The sequence below is a fragment of the Pseudochaenichthys georgianus genome, chromosome 11 (assembly GCF_902827115.2).
Source record: "Pseudochaenichthys georgianus chromosome 11, fPseGeo1.2, whole genome shotgun sequence".
NCBI lineage: Eukaryota > Metazoa > Chordata > Actinopteri > Perciformes > Channichthyidae > Pseudochaenichthys > Pseudochaenichthys georgianus.
Genome location: NC_047513.1, coordinates 27843431 through 27861348, shown reverse-complemented (window position 1 = coordinate 27861348; position 17918 = coordinate 27843431). Strand labels below are relative to the sequence as shown.

Here is a 17918-nt window from a genome sequence, read left to right as displayed (position 1 = left end):
TGCACAGCCCCTGGTTATAAGTCCTGGGAGTGCTGCTTGGACCCACAGCCTTTAGCTCCATATACACTGCCTTGCTGCCTGCCTGACTGACTGAGTCTCACTCCACTGTTACTCACTCTCTCTCCCTCGCTCCTTCCCTCCTACTTTCCACCCTGGAGAGCGAGAGCGCACAGATTGGGAAGGTGCTCCTCAGACCTGCTTCTGGACGGCTTGAAGACGGCACAGAGAGGACTTTTTGCTCTGCTCTCACTTTCATCCTCGAGCTTCATTTCAACATCCCTGCCTGAAACCACATGGATGGACTTTTTTTGTTTTTTGCCTGAGGCAGAGAATAAAAGTTAAACAGATAATTCGCTCCACCTGTAGTTGAAAATAACCTTTTTCTTACTTTTTGGTTGTTTCCCCCCCTGCACTTGTAAGCAGTACTGGACCTTTCAGGGTACAATCTCTTTTGGTTGCATGTTCATTGATTATCTGATGCCATCGCATCCCATGGGAGACACGCGTGGCTGAAGCAAGGAGGGAGGTAGAAGAGACACCCACCTGAAGCTCACACCTACCGCTGCCCTAACCAGTGCTCCCCTGCCCCTCAAACGCTCTGAGGAGAGAAAGGTAAGCTCTACCTGCCCTCACTTTTCTCTGAGGCTCTTTTAGCATCCTTGTGTCCTGCCGTGTTCGCTCTTTTATCACATGTGGCTGCAGTAGCAGATGCCAGAAGAAACAGAAGGAGAAAACAGGTTGCAATATCTTAGTCATGGGACTTGCTTAATTCTCCTCGGTCCTAAACTAGTGCAGATTAAACAGAACCGGTGCAGTTTGCTCACCAAGCTCCAGACAAACAGACGTTGATTGCAATATTACAGTTGTACCTGTTCCCTGACTCGTTCTGCAGTCATAGTAGGAGTCCTCTGTGTTTTACCCTGATGAGTGACGGTAGTGATTATTGATCCAGGTAGGGTGTAGACATTGTTGATACGTCATTAGTCCCAAACATCTACGACTCTCACTGGTGATGTTGGGGTGGGCGTGGTGTGTCCTGGGCTGAGTACAGGGGTGGGGCAGTGGGGTAGTGGGATATGAACAGTGGGTTTGGCTCAGATATTCTGATTACTGTCTTTAAAGCAGTGTTATTTTGGACTGTATGATTTTTGATAGATTTATTAATCTGAGAGTCTATCAAAGTTCATTTAGTGAGTGGAATGTATGAGGTACAGGAATACTGAAATTGGACACATGGTCCTATCATTTTTCCTCTTCGTTCCTCCTCATCCCCCTGTTGCTTCACTCTGTCCATCCACTGTGACGCCTCTGGCAAGCGACGCTGCATTCCATTGTAACGACATCCCTCCATCGCAAACAGAAACGAGGACACATAGCAGCGAGTCCCCAGGTATCCTCAGAGCGACAGAGAGGCAGAGAGACAGAAAGAGATGAGCCGAAATGGAAAGGGAAAAGACCACATCAGTAAAGCTTCAAGAATGTGTGCTAAAATAAATAGAAGTGCTCTCTTCGCTGAGGAGATACATTTTTTCAATCACATGTGTTTCAGTGCACCAGCAGCATGCTTTCTTAAGAAGGAAGGAGGGAGACACAGAGAGAGAGAGGTGTAGATAGAGAGGGGGGGGGGGAGTCTGGAGAAGACAGTGTGCTGGAGTTCTGAAATCCAAAAACATTTGGCAGCACCCGTTTATTTCGCTGGCTTACAGCAAGCAAAGTCCACTGAATGTGTACCTGTGTGTGCGTCGGCGCAGCCACACATGCACGCTCCGAGGTGACCTAATCTGTGTTAGTATCGAATGGTGTTACTCAATCCTTTCAGGGGAGAGGGTGAATGGATACACACTTAAGCGTGAACTCTCCCCCCTGGCAGTGAGGTACGACAGGAGTTCTCAGGTCTGCAGCAGCAGTGTCTGCTTTAGTGTTCAAGGTAGTATTTGCTCATAAAGTTCAGGGCCTCTCTTAGATTTAGTGTTTTCCAGTCAGCTTCCAACACTCTCTTCATTTCCAATAAAGTACCTATAGGTCAGGAGATTTATGCTCCTCTCTGCATCACGAGCTTTTTCTTGGCACCAATGTCCAGGGCTGGCACATGACTGATGGTAACATTGCTCTGTAACCATGACACCCATGCCAATGACTGGGACTCTCCAGTGGTCACTTGCGTAGTCACTGGTGGCTAAGAGCAGGTCGAGTGTGTTTGTGTGTGCGGAACATTATTTAACCGCAGCTAACCGCCTCCATCCAGCCGCCCATCGAGGCCTTTGATGCAACGTGCCGAAGCGTGACCGACCATGCACAAACAACAGTCACGCTGGATGCACTGCGGCACACACACCGTCTCTCTGCCCCGTGCAACACAAACACCTACATGGTTTTAACACTCCTGACGCACACACATTTCAACAGATGAACAAGCGCACACTGCCAAACCACCGCGGAGACTCTCGCTATAACTGCTTTATAGGCCAGAACGTGTTGAACTTGGGACTTTCAAGACGCCAAACTCAACATAAGCTCTGAGAATATTTCTTGTTCTGATGTCAAGGTGAAAGAACAAGGTCTTCTCTGTGAGCTCATTTTCAGAACACTTTTTTCTCAAAAATCAAAGAGACACATGAAGTGAAAAGAGTGAAAGAAAACGAGAGACCTTTTAAAAAAAATATTTCTCAGTGAAAAGGGGTTTAATTTAAGTTATAGGAGCTGTCTTTACGTTGATGCCTTTCCTGTTTCTCACCCCTCTGCGGCTGGCAAATATATAGTTCCCACTGTGTGGCCACAAGGGGGCAGAATACCAGGCAGGTAAATGTTGCACACAAAAACATGTCATCGTAGTGAGGAGAAAACCACTTCCATCATTTGTGTTTATTGAATAATTGAACTCACCAATCCAACTATATACATCTAACTTATTTTATCATTTTCAATTGACAAACTTTATTTTTATATTCTTCTTTAAGATCTTTCAAATCACTTACAATACGCTCTTAAAACATTCATCTATCATTTACAATTGTGTGTGTGTGTGTGTGTGTGATAGGCCTACTTCCCTGAATTGTCCTAATAGTATTTAAGTGCATATTTGTTATGAGTGTGTGTGTGTGTGTGTGTGTGTGTGTGTGTGTGTGTGTGTGTGTGTGTGTGTGTGTATTACAGTGCACATGTGCTTCTATTACTCTCAGTCTCAAGCCCGTGTGAGCAGGAAATGAAGGAGAATGCCACTCATTCTTAAGGAAAAGTAAGCACACAGTTATTCCTTTACTTCCATGGAACCCAAACACCTTCAACACACACACACACACACACACACACACACACACACACACACACACACACACACACACACACACACACACACACACACACACACACACACACACACACACACACACACACACACACACACACACACACACACACACACACACACACACACACACACACACACACACACACACACACACACACACACACACACAGAAATTCCCACTTTTGTTTCATAGGTACTTTATCTTCAGCAGGAAAGAGTGTGAAAACAGGCCACTCCTTTAATGGCTTTAGCAACAAAGAGTGTGTTTTCTTTTAGGCCGGAAGACCATGTCTGCAATTACAGCACACGCAATGTACGCGCACACACTTTTCAGCACGAATTATAAGGCCTACTAACTGACTGGTGCGGCTGATATACTGAGTGAGGAATTGCAGTGAAGGGCGGTGGAAACAGAATGCAGGCCCTGGTCTTAATCAGAGCCTGGACCATAACATTCAAGATTAATAAGCTGGATTTCTTTTTCAGCTAAGAGGGGGAGAAGAAAAAGACAGAGAGAGTAAAGACAGAAACATATTTTTGCGTGCAGTATGAAGATTTGCATCTTGTCTCCCTCTACTTGCTTTAGCATCCCGGTTTATGCTTTCTGAGCTTGTGTGCACATCATCATTGGCCTCCACAGGCAGCTGATATGTGTGGATGTCAGTCAGCTGTTTGAGCCTTGAGGAAACATTTGAGCAGGAGGAGTAGGAAACCAGTAGAACGCTTTTGTTCTGTTTTCAAAGTTTAGCAACTTAATGCACTTATTTCTCCCTCTCTGTCACTATCTAATGAATTAGTCTGTCTCTTTCTCGGTGTTCATCTGGCTCCCACTTCGCTATCCTTCTCTCATGACTGTGTCTGGACCAGAGGGAGTTTTTCCACTGGGCTGGCAGCAACAGGAGGACACAGAGAGAGAGAGAGAGAGAGAGAGAGAGAGAGAGAGAGAGAGAGAGAGAGAGAGAGCGAGCGAGCGAGCCCATTGACTCTGTCAGCAGTGGCTCACTCTCAGCCGGGCCTCCGAGCTCAGAGGGCTTGACAACACAACCTCTTCAGCTATCAGAGGCAACTTATCACAGGCACGCTTAGGAAACATTTCCCCCCTTTAAATATGCCATTTTCTCTTGTCCCTGTTCCCTGTTCCCTTTTTTCCTTCCTTTACAACCTTTTTTACTATAACTGTCTACGCTACAAATCCCCTCGAATCAAATCTGACTCTTTACTGGGCTCAAGACGCCTGCTGTAAAACAACCTTGTTCTCCAACATCAGGCATTTCTGCCAGTCAGTGAGGCCTGAACAAGGCGTAGCAACCAAGCCACGGACAAAACACGTATTGAGCAATGTCTTCTGGAGTCAAATCTATATGTTTCCAATGGTGTGCTGGAGCTTGTTTTGAGAGGCAGCTTGCGTTTTCAAAGAGAGTCCAACAGGAACAAACATGGCTTACTTCTCATCCAGAAATAGTGCTGTTCCAAGTTGTAACGTCCCGTTTTATTCTGTTGAGGCTGCGTTTTCCTAGCTGCAATTCTGGATGCAGGAGTTTCCTTGCATCTCCTGAGGATGTGTGACCTCACTGCTGACCAGTCTTAGTTTTGAGGGGAAACATGGAATCAGTAGCACAGAGCGAAGCCAAATGGAAGTTGTTTGATGTTTGCTTGGTTCAGGTAGCGGTACAAATGAGCCTGAGTGTACAGTACATGCATGTAGGATTATTTGTTTTCCTTTTTTTGTCCGCTCCCCCTCATGCATTGGTTCACCGGCTGGCAAGAGTTTTGTTTGGGGCTTCCAAAAGCAGGACGTTTGGGCCAGCTCTTTACAGGGGTCAGCTCCTCGGTATAACAATCACATTATCTTTCTTTTCATCCCGTGACAGATATACTTCCAAAGCCAGCTGTTTGTTTGTATTATTTCGCTTGAGATGCAGGATGGATATATCTTTCTCCGATGGGTCAATATTGAGTAAGGGTTTGGAAACAGCTCTTCTGAGAGACCATATGAACAGCTCCAGACTTTGTTATTGTTCAGTCTGAGCTTGATCTAGACGTGTGCGTAGGTGTTTGGAAAAAGAGAAGAGTCTGGGGTTATTGTGGCGTTATGGTTCCCTCGGAGCAGGATAATAAAAAAGCATTTTATTTCACTGGGCCAGATTTTTTTTGAGGTAGGAAATGGATGCTTTACTAAGTGACATGTATTGTGCTCTGTGCTCAAACAGAGTGGAGTTTTTCCTCAATGACATTCAGTAGCAGACAGCAACTAACATATATCAACAAGTTTTGTCCCTCATAGTAAAACTTCAACTGTTAGAGCAATAGTTCAAAAAAATGTTATAGTCTTAGTCTTGGCTTGCTTGAAGTTATATTAGAGGATATTTAGCATTCTGCATGCACCTCTTATTTATCTCACTATACATAAGAGAATTTCCGACATGTAAACTCTATTTAAACCACAATGGTTCCTGTTTATGCTTAAAATGCTGTTCTAATTAAACAAATAAGTTATAATGTGTTGTTTGGTGAAGTTTAAATATGCTAGAAGCTGACTTATTTGAGCTTTTATGGGAAGAGCTATGCTAGATGGTTCCAATCCTTGTGCTAAGCAAATTAGCCTCTCTTGGTCGCTTCATGCTTCGCAGACAATTCCTACAAATGTTAACTTTTTGTATATATTCCAGGAAATTGAAGTAGTCAATATAAAAAGAACTGTAACAGATTTGTTTTTAAATTAATGGCATATTTAAGGCATATTTTTTTTTTTTTGGCCACTTGGGGGCAGCAGAACAAGATGTACTCCTACATTTGATATAATAACACCTTATAAAGTGGATTCGCAAAGGTGTTAGCAAACAGTTGGATATATATACATCAAATCAACACTGTAACCCCCTAAACGCACCAGGAGCGGCTGCGCCACGCTGCGACCTCCTCCTGCGACCTCCTCCTGCGACCTATCACACCAGGCGCGTTTCAAAACGTTGCGGAAGCGGAGCGTCGTGTGTGCAGCCTCGCAGTTGTTGTTGATTTTGGAATATTTCCTGGACATTTGTACTTCTACAAGTAGTAGGCTACGTAGTTAAATGGTTTATGTTTGTGTCTGTTTAAATCGGGTTTATTGTTGTTATTTCCTATGTTGTTGTGTTGTAGACTACAGACACAGTTAATAATAATTGTAATATTCCAGTTATAAACGACATGAATCAAAGATGTGTTGCTGTATTTTAGTGGTAAAAAAATATGCATTCATCATCATAATTATTGTATATATATATAATTGACAGTGCCTGTAAACCGGAGGAGAACGCTGGCATGTATTCTCCTACTTGAAAGACGGTGGTGGGGGGGAGGAGAAGGAGCCGGTTTTGGGTGCACCCCCTCAACCAGCAAAGCAGACAACAAGGTGATTTTCATCACTTCCTGCCTGCGCCGCGTCAAAAATAGGATTCATCCTATATTTTAGAAATTCCTTGCGGCGAGGAGCTTCTGGGACGCTTCGAGCCGCGGCGCAGCGCGTCTGGTGGAATAGCACCCATTGATTAGAGTGGCCGCGATCTTTGTGAACGCCGCGCCGCCGTAACGCAGCGCGGCCGTAACGCCGCGCCGCCGTAACGCAGCGCAGACGCTCCTGGTGCGTTTAGGGGGTTAGAACTTAAGTTTTGATTCTAGCTTCTTGTTTTGCCAACTTTAAGACTGCAAGTGCAATACTCACTTTCCTTTCTGATCTGTTTTGCGAAATAACATCAGAACTTCTGACGGTTTAGGACATTCTTTAGTTGCTAAATGGTGATGCATTCACTAGAACATCTGCTTTAAAAGTACTCATTGTAAAAAAACACATTGGCATTTTAGCACATGATTATGCAAATGCCACTCAGCATAATATAAAATCAATCACACTGAAACTGCTTCCGATGTCCTTTCATATAGAAATCACTGTTCAGTATTTTAATAGCATGAGACTACAGGTGCCCACCACATGGCCACAAACCTCTGTGAGCCCTCTTTTTTCAGCCTTAAACAAACTGGCACAGGTTACCACTTACAGCCCAGATAAACACCTCATATTTAGCTTGGCTCAGGCTGTTCCTCAAAGAGATGTGTTTGAGGTAGACCACCCCAGGCTTCTGACTTGTTTCTTTCTGTGTCACTCTGTATTACGCATCTCAAGAGCAAAGGACACCAGTGGTTTGTGTCCACTGATTTATATTTACCATGCCACTAATCTAAATTCAAGACAACAAATACAATAAAAATAAATCCACAGCTACAGTATCCCATGATTGTTCAATGTAGGGTGCCGTTTCTTTCAGACTTTATCTTTTAAATGGCCTGGCTTAGAAACATAATCCTTTCTGTGCAGACTTTGAGCCCATTGAGTAACATGTTTCATAATGAAACGCTCAGAGGCATTAGGCAGCCTACAACACAACAAGGCCTTCAAAGCTTTTATTTTCATAATCAGCAGCAAACGATAAAATGTAAAAGCAACTTTGTGCTCATTCCAGCTCGTTTGAGGTGAACACTGTGAGCTGTGCTGTACTGAGTGAAACCCACATTGTGTGTGTGTGTGTGTGTGTGTGTGTGTGTGTGTGTGTGTGTGTGTGTATATGGTCTTAACTACAGTTCTCTTGTTTCTGTTTATCCGGACAATACATGTAATACTTCCGGTAGTTGACAGGAGAGGCAATGCAGTTTGGCAGCATTCCTAAGTACTTAAAGAAGCTGCTAAAGAAGAATTATTTCATGCTCCACAGGACAGGAAGGGTTGTTGATTTGACCAACAATTTAGGAGGCATACAAGTGGAGTTTAGTTTCATGGAGTTTAAACTGCTATACAGTGAAGACTAAGACAAACACACAGTATGCTCATTGGATGACAGCCTCACTGTTTGCCTTTCCATCATGCATTCACTCTGATTTGTTTGAGGGGTAACATAAGTAAGCATGCAAGGGGGCAAGGAGTGTTTTCCTAAAAACATGATGACACAAAGTATATTTCTAGCGATCCAATACAACATTCAGCTCATGATAATTTCCCCATATTGGTACAATGTTATCTCCATGTATGTGAACACGATTAGAGAGATTAGGAAGCTGCTGTTGGCTGTCGAAACACATCTTTAGTTGCATAAAGCAACACAGAAGGGAACTATGTCAACGATTTAGGTGACCTGAGTTGAAATGTGGATAAACCATGCGTGATAGATAATCTGACGGAAACAAAACTCCCTCCCTACCTGGTGTTAACCATTGCAGTCTGTTGGACAGTGAAAGCTACAGAAGTAAAACCGCTTTTGGGAAGATGTTCTTTGGCTTACTAACAAAATACTTAATTAGAGAGGGCTTTGAATCAATTACCACTCACTTTCATGTGGTTTGCAGATGGCTATGTACTCTCTCTCCTCGATGTTCCTACTCTTTCCTCTCCGAGCAGCCAGTAAAAAAAAAATTACTAATTTGAACCAGAGAAGTGGTCATTTCCCTGGCCTGCAACGCAAGCCGACCGACAACCAACCCAATGGAGCCCGAGCTGGACCTAAAGCGGGGCAGAGACCACACAAACCGAGGTCTTCCTGACATGTGGGATAAGTGTGATATGGATATAGGAAACATCGGGAAGAGTTACAAAGGAAGGGACGGCTATGGGTTTGTTTGGGAGAAGTGGTGCGTGATGAAAATGGGGATAGGAGAACATTGAAAGGGGTGGTATTTGCGGGGAAGAGGCAAGGAGAGGTGAAAACCTATAAAAGATGTGAAGGTGGAAGAAGAGAGAAAATAAGCTTTGTCTGAGTAGCACTCAGTTTGTAGCGACCATGTGGCGACTTTGATCTGGCCGAGGGTTTGAACCAGTGTCAACAGAAACATTCAGGGGCCGTCTGTTTGCTCGTAGACACAGATCATTCCTACATGAATTACTCTGCTTCACTTCGCCGCAGATCTTTACTACTCCAATGTTTGTTTACCCTGTCGGGAACACCCAACCCATTTCTCAAGTTGAGCCACAAGCTCAGTAATACAGCAGCACTCCTGCAATCAGCTGAACTCTCTATGCCGGTAATCTCTAGAGGGAGACAAACGTCTGGGTCGTTTTGAAGATTTAAAAGATACATTTGAGTTAAACAGCGCTGCCTTTCTATTATGTAGCTTGTATACAGAGTCATTTTTCCTTTAGCACGATAATCCAATCATTTTACTTCAGTCGCTGTCTTCCATCATGTTCTATCCCTCGTGGTCTGGGAGGAAGAGGGAGGGAAACAAGGAGGCAGAGGAGGAAGACCGGGATGCAGACATGTCGGCAAAATCGTCACAGTTAGAGGATGTGTCCTGAATGCGATGTCCTTGCCATATGACAACCTGCTAAATCAAACCTGAGAGACAGCGAAAAGACATATAGAGGATTGATATTAGTTAGACTGGAAAAATTGCCCATCTGCAAAAATGCTTTCGAAGCTTCAAAAATATTGTTTTTCTTAGAGCAAGCAATATTTGAGCAAAAACAATGAGTCAGATGACTATGCCAAATTAAAATGCTCCCCTAAGCTAGGCTTATAGGAAATGTAGGCACAAGCATCTTTTGACCTTGAGCCATACCAGGTACAAGTCTCAAAACTCTATGGATGTACAATCCTAAATCCAAGGACAACCTCTTTAATCTGAGTATATATTTTTTGAATATTAAAATGTGTTAAGCATAAGCATAGAAGGACCAATGATATATATGATGGGTATTATGTTTTTTTGTATCTTGAATGAAGGCTTGTAAAGGCACTGATTCAAATTAAAAAGTTTGAGCCTTGTCTACATTTGCAGTATAAAAACAGACATCTGAGTGTATGGAAATGGTTAAATAGTAGACTCATAGATCTGTGCTTAATACCTCTCCGCGAGTGGATCATCTAGGACAGTGGTTCTCAACTGGTCAGGCCTCGGGACCCACTTTTTACTTGGTCAATACATCGCGACCCAACATTTTGAAGCACTCAAATCTATTCAACAAAAAAACGTGCTGTAATATATATACGCTTTTCAGCATACAAGATTAATTAAAGTGAAGTACAGTGCATATATCCCTTATATCCCTTCACAGAACTAAAGTATGCTTTTTAAAAAGGTTTAATGAGATGATGGAATCAAAGCTGAATTATATAAAAAGGCCCACTGAAAACCCAACCCCAGCAAGGGGTCTGGGGGGATTCTCCCCCAGGAGATTTTTAGAAATACTAACGTAAACTATGCATTCTGGTACACTCTGAGAAGAAAACAAATAAATCTATTACTACCCGACATATTAATAATATGTCATGCCATTGTTTGTTTTTCACTTGTTCTGACATCTTGCTGCGAGAAGAGCAAAGAGGAGATAGTCTGTGTGACTTACTTTAAATTGTGGGTAAGGGTAGATAGCCCCCATTGTTCTGTGACCTGTCAGTCATCAAACCGGGGGTCATATTTCATGATGTGTTAATTTTTATCTGAAGTTGTACCCATGGATGTATAAAGAAGAGTTCTACCGCTAAGTTATTCTCCGTGGGGACTTCCGGCAACAATCTTGATTCTGATTGGCCAGAAGACTCGAAAAAACATCAGCAAAGATATTTTATTGAGAAGATGATCACTACGTGACGGAAGTTTTCAAAACTGTTTATGGTCTCCGGTACTTCCAGTCCAACGCCGACTGCTTGCACAGCGTTAGAAAATCGGGCCTTCAAAATAAAAGTTTGACTTTCCCCCCCAAAAAAAGCATTCCAATTTTTTTTTTTTTTTTTTTTTTTTTTTTTTCTTCACTCACACATCCGCGACCCACTCGAAACGGGTCCGCGACCCACCAGTTTAGAACCACTGATCTAGGACATCTTGTCTTGACAGATGCTTGAGAAGACAAGCCAGGCCTAAAGCAGCAGGGAAACACTCAAGCTTCAATCCATTCTCTTGTAGCGACAATGTGTAATCCAGACCCCATCAACACTCTCCAAGTCAGCACAGTACGCACTAACAGTGCCCTGATGCATTGGGGGCCTTTCCTCTGATCAGAAAACCAGGTCTGCTGACATTTCTGTGTTGTGTCTCCTTCTGTTCCCATGCTTTATTCTGCTGATAACAAGTGTCATGCTGTTTCCTCTGGAGTTTGGCTTGTCAAAATGTATCTCCCAGCATGCACACAGTGATGATAGTCAGATAGACTTGAGGCAAAGCTCTGCCTAAAGATGGTTATTGTTTCTGTTGCACACATCTGTACTTTGTACCAATGGATTCTGATATCAAGAGAGAAATCAATGGAAACTTCAACAAAACGCAGTCCATAGTGTGTGTACAATTTCCTGTATCAAGCCAGACAGATGTTCTTCTTGGTTTGTAGTATCATAGTGAATATGTTGGGAAAAAAATATCCCAGCAGTAACCCTTGGAATTACGTCTCATTCCACACCTCACCATTTGCCAACATCGTGTGCCGTTGTAGAGAGGTCGAGATAATGTGGTTTTGCTGAATCGTCTAATATCGACATTCTTGCTGGGTGATAGGTTTGGAAAGAAAAGGGATTCAGAGTTCAAGAATCTGAGAGGCGGATTGTTTTAGATATGTGACTGCCATTATTCTTAAACACAAACACCAAGATACACATTCTGTATTCAATGGTTGTCAAATATCTACTGTGTGCAGGGAAACTGCAGTCCACAAAACAGAAGCTGTCTGGTTTCTCACTGCTGCTTTCCTCCTCGATCAGTTATACAAAACCAAATAAACCCTGAAGAATGCACCGTATGGCGTCTGAATAAATAAATCTGCAAATCCCCTCCGTGTGACACTGCTACCGCTTTGTCCTTACCCATTTGATTTCTCTCATTACCATTATTCAGAGAGGAGGGGGAAAAGAAAAGTTAGTTGATATGCTGCCCGAGTCCAAAATTGTCCAAATAGTTCTCAGTGCTGCCAGACACCACAGCATATTCACAGTCTCAGTCTGTTGGTGGATTCAGTTCAGTCTGGTACATTTTGATCACGTGTTCCATTGGGTTCTTTAGCCGTTTTGGCATTTTGCTGAGATACAGCGTACAGGTCTTTTCTGTCTATCGCTAAGAGAAGAAATTGCAACACAAATAGCCTTGCTTTCTGTCTACAAAATATATTCAAAGCTCCAGGGAGGAAGGAGTGTTGTCATGCCTCATCTGTAACCTCAGCTGCACTACATCCTATGTCCTCCCTGCATCTTCTCTCTCTACGTTTCTCCACGGGTTCATCATTCACTCCATAAAGGGCGTCTGGAATGTGTCTGTGATCACGTTCACTGCATTTTTCTTCAATAACAGGGAAGCTCAGACTGTAAACGTGTGGCTATTGTTGGTGGGAGCATACGCAGAGATGCAGACAGGCAGACAGGCAGACAGAGTAATAGATGGTGACGTTTGTTGGCCGATAAAACCAACTGATCTACAGATATAGAAATCAAGTCTGGCCCAGGCTCGAACATTTTCTCAAAAGTGTCTTCGAACATTGTTCTGTTGACTTTTGATGCTCTGGGAAACCCACTTTAAAACCCAGATGAAAGGGTTCTGTCTCCATTGTCAGTCTAGACTCCATTTATTTTCACATCTGTACTGTGCGATAAGCAAATTGTAGCCATTACCTTATGAGTGTAAGAGGCCAATTGTGTTTTCCCCCCACATTGTGGATGAAGAAGGAGGGAAATAGCGCACACAAGCAGAAATGAGTGTGACCAATGTGGGAGATGTGGTGAACTGGTGGGGGTGGAGGGCTGGTACTGGAGGGGTTGGTTTGGCGGGTGGGTGAAATTGGCATCGCTGATGGAAAAGGGTTCTGGATTCAAAACACACTTGTGTATAAACACATACATGCACACCCAGAGGACAGGCAGCAGCACCTCTCATTCAAACAGCAATTCCAGGGCCATTTAAGTCAATCCAAGAAAAACTGCAGCCCGTATGATGTGTTGTCCGAGGCAAAGAAAATGTTGGCATGTGCGGTATTAACAAGGGGTAGTAGAAATAAAATACAAGGAAACTAAGTCAGACAATGTTTGTATTTTAGTCTGCACATTTTTTTTTATGTCATTCTCCCGCCCTGCTTTTCTCTGTGAGAGAGTACTGAGTTCTCCAGTCTGGGAAATGACTCAGAACAAGCAGGAAGGTGCAAAGGGTTTATATTCCTGCCATTCTTATCAGTAATCAGTTCTTCCCTGCATGGGCTAAACTTGCGATTTTTCCCACCAGTGCAGTTCCGTAGGCATGAGGGCAGGGTTGCCATTTTGACCACAGTTCCCAAACATTGACCCCATGTTGACAACTTGTTGCCAGGAAACATTCGACCACTGCGATGCACCTTGCGGCGATTTGCTAGTGCTTATAGCGACCACATGTTTCATCCATCACCTGTATGCAACTGCTGTTTGACTCACTTACCCCCACCCTTTCCTTTGAGACCCTGGACTACCGTCAGATAACAACCTCCTCTGAAAACGTGACAGGCCAGGCCGACATGTAACAGGAAGGTTTGGAGGGGAGTTGATCTGTTTGTCTAACAGTCTTAAATCTCCATCCAAGGCCAACAACCCCATAAGCAGTGTTGCATTCCGACGACTGTTATTTCGGCATTATGTGTATTTGCACTGTTGCTGTGAAAAGTCATCTAAACACAGCTTTCTCATACCACGCGATCCTGACCAGTGTTAGCATAGCGGAGCGAGTGCAAATATGGAGCACGGCGATTGAGATGTCAGATAACCGGTGCTCCGCGGCTTAATGTCTTGTGTTCATTTTTTTCAGTCAGCCTCTAAAGCACGCAAGTACTCATACCTCTTCACTGTACTTGAACAAAATCCTTGTTTTACTTACCTCTAGTGGTATCTAGCCTTGTAGATAGCTTGGTTTCACATAGTTTTAAGATATTCATCTATAACATTTTTACCGTTATATTACAATACAGCAATAGAGTTTTTTTGTGGTATTCCAATTGATAATTTAAGTGAGAAATTATACTTTTTGTGATTGTAAGGAACTCTTGCTCTTTGCACCCTGCAGAAGCAGTTTTGCTTATCACCTAGATTTACCCATGCACCCCCAGCCTCACTAATGTACTCAGACTCAGACCTCAGACATTTTTTACAGACCATTCAAAAGCCATTACCTCTGATTCACAGGAGACGTATGAACTTGTTCTCCTTTATATTCGCCTACCACAAACCTCGCTCTTAACACGCACCACCTTCACCTCCAACACACAGTTTATCAACTCACGGTTTGTCTCCTGTCCCCATCTCTTTTTGTTTAGCAAAGAAAAAGAAATGTTGGGGTTTTCACTCGTCCCTCTCTGAACCTAAGTAAACACGCTGGCTTCCAAACCATACAGCGTCGAGCTGCAGATACGCGTCAGACGGGCCAGACGGGCCAGAGTTATGCTTTCTCAGCAGCAGATGAGTGATTTGAAAGGAAGGAGAGGTTTTGTGGGCAACTTACATATGCCGGACTTTGAGTCATGTCAGGGTCGTTTGTGGGCTGCAGGCAGTCATGTCTTTGGCTCTGGACAGACCTTCATATTTCAACTTGATGGCTTACATTCATAAGTGTTCTTTTAGTAATGTTCAAGAAAAATCTCCCACTTCAAAAGGAAAAATAGGAGAAAGGTGTTTCTCATTTGCTTGGGTGTGAGAAGAGGGGAGCCAATAGACCGAAAGACTTGACATTCAATCCATTTCCAGTATGTACTGAATGCAATCCAAGAGCACTGATTTCAGATTTGGTGAGTGATGCTCTCAGCTGGCACGGTGTTGCTCAACTGGAAAACAATAGCAGAAGTCCTCCATCTGGTTGCAGTTTGTATCTCGTGCCAATTTGAGTGGGAGTGATACAAAGAACTCCAAGGGGCTTACAACAACAACAGATTGCTGTCGAGAAGGCCGGTTGCATATTTCAAGCTACTGTAGCAATAAACATACACAATTTACACGCGGCATCTATTGCACGTCTGTCCGTCCTGGGAGAGGGATCCCTCCTCTGTTGCTTTCCCTGAGGTTTCTCCCATGTTCCCTTTAAACTGTGGGTTTTCTCCGGAAGTTTTTCCTTGTACGATGTGAGGGTCTAAGGACAGAGGGTGTCGTATTGTCATACTGATATTCTGTACACACTGCGAAGTCCACTGAGACAAATGTAACATTTGTGATATTGGGCTATATGAATAAACATTGATTGATTGACATACTCACACACATGTTAAGAGAAACCCAAGTGAGTAACTATTAAATTGATTTAATTCAGAAATCTGGTGACTGATTACATTCAGGGGAATGGAAGAATGGACAGGCATTGGAAAGACATTAAAAATAATGAGCTGTATGATGACATAGAGGGAGAGAGACATGTATTGGGCCCACAGCAAGTGCAGTGGTGGAATGTCCTGGAGTGCTTTAATGGAGTTTGTCTCTCCACACCTGTGGAACTAATATCCAGCCACTGAAGTCAGATATCCTATGAAAATATTTGGTGGAATGAGAGAGGGGGAGAAGGGGGAGGGATCAGTTTGAAGGTTCATACCTAAAGGCAGGCGTGTAGTTTGGCTAACGCCTAGGATTTCCATTAAACTCCAGGTTTGAGGAACAAGATAATTGCTCTAGCAGAGTCTGCGGCCTGAACCCCATCTCCTTCTCTTTCCCTGTTTCTCATAAACACAGTACATGTGCTGCACAATAAAACAAAGGGTATACATGCTGTTGCTACATAAATGATATTGTGAAACATATGCCATTAGCCGTTTAGATGTGAGCATATTGTCACAAATCTGTCCATAATCCAGTTTTTCTCAAAGTGGGGAGAGACCAGGAGAAAAAAAATCATAATTAGAAAAATTATTGATTCGAAAATAATATGATACAGTACAGTACAAGTCTGAGTCTCTGTGTTTCATTCAAGCTCGGCTCTGTGTGTGTGTGTGGAACGAGCCATTTTGTGTGCGTGCGCGTGCGAGACGGTCCGGGTCTCAAACGGTTATATACAAATATAAGAGAATAATTGAAAAACAGGTATGAAATACTATATGACATTAAAAAAAGAATAACGTTTAAAAGGGTGATTTGTCAAATATCCATAATGAAAAAGTAAATCTGTTCACAGTTCTGTTTCAAATGGCTGTTGAGAGGTATCCATAGATCTCTTCATTTTGCTCTCAAAGTGCACCAGATTGATGCTTTTAACTTCAATATTTAAAAAAAAAATCTTCCCGGGGGAGCTTGCCCCCGGACCCCCCTATGTGAGGTCCACTCCCCACTTATAAAAATAGCACTTTACCCCTGCTTACACCTATATGCCGTGAGCTGATTATCGAGTAGAGAATTCCACTGTAGCGACCGGTACATTAATGGGAAACCCTAAATGTTTGAGCACCCTCTATGAAATGTCAAGCTACCCCACAGCACCCCCAAAACAAATATCTGGCGCTGCCACTGAGCCTGCAACCCCGTTTTGAAGAAATGTGCAGTGCCCAACAGGCTCATGCCACTAATGCGATACAGACACACCTTTTTGCCAAATATCAGCATTTTCTTTCTTTTCATTTTTTTGCACAGATTGCAAAGTGGCAAAGTATTATAATTTATTTTTCTAGCAAAGGGATTGCGCAATTGTATTATGTATTTTTTTTTTTTCAGCACACAGACAGATAGAGTATTGTTTTATTATCACTGTTCTAGCAAAGGGATTATTTATTTAGTTTTTTGAAAGGAATGCTCACGTTCATGTTGATGTATTTGAATAAATGTTGACTTGGCCCATTACGTGACTATTTGTGTTGGGAGGGCCCAATTTTTTTTTTTCTCCAAAGCGGAGGCCTGACAGACATTTTTTGAGAACCACTGCCATGATCTAATGAACATTTGCATATTTTCAGTTCAAAGCACTTGATTGAACAACATCAGTTTGGGCTTCGTAAAACCTTTTTATAGCCAATTAAATTACTTTTAAAAAATGCATGGCTTACAAGTGAACAAAACACATATTTGTCTTCCTTTTGTTTTAATTCGACAGCTGTGATGTGCTTTAAAGGTTTCATGAGGTCAGTGAGGATAATAAGCCAGAATGTGGTATGGACATGTTCCTGGTAGCATTACAGGATTCGCTGAGAGTTTCCATGCAAATTCTCCCCCTGTTGCTTTGAAGTCACCGTTTGTATTTATCTCAAATGATGATGTGTCTTTTGCAACTGAGGAGTGAGTGTTGGTGTTTACATGGGACCGGGTGTTTCTCAGGGCAAGATGTCCATGCTCTTAATTTAGTTTTCTAAATATCCGCCAATTGGGTAAGATGTTTTTCACGCAATTGTTTAGGTTTCAAGAAGAGTGTTCAATCAACTCTCATTCGAAGCCAGTGGTGTTGGCAGAATCTGCCTTTCAAGCCAAGCTAGCAACATGGCGACGGGGATGACAATGTTGTTGTCGGTCGGTGCAACATTTCGGTTTGGACTGAAATATCTTAACTGTTGGATGAACTGGCATACAATTCATTGCAGATATCCCAATGCCCAGATGTTGAATCGTCATATCTGGTGTTCATCTGACTTTTCCCTCCAGTTCCTCCATGAGAGTCAAGAGTTTCCCCCCTCAGGATGGATTCATACACT

General features: G+C 43.0%; 1 protein-coding gene across 1 annotated transcript in view; it reads left to right on the top strand.

Annotated features, from left to right (window-relative positions):
* Positions 1-216: 216 nt before the first annotated feature.
* col8a2 (collagen, type VIII, alpha 2) overlaps positions 217-17918 on the top strand; it is a 50719-nt gene continuing 33017 nt past the window's right edge. Inside the window, exon 1 of the mRNA XM_034094032.2 lies at positions 217-612. The gene's annotated coding sequence lies outside the window, so the exon portion shown is untranslated. The remainder of the gene's footprint in view (positions 613-17918) is intronic.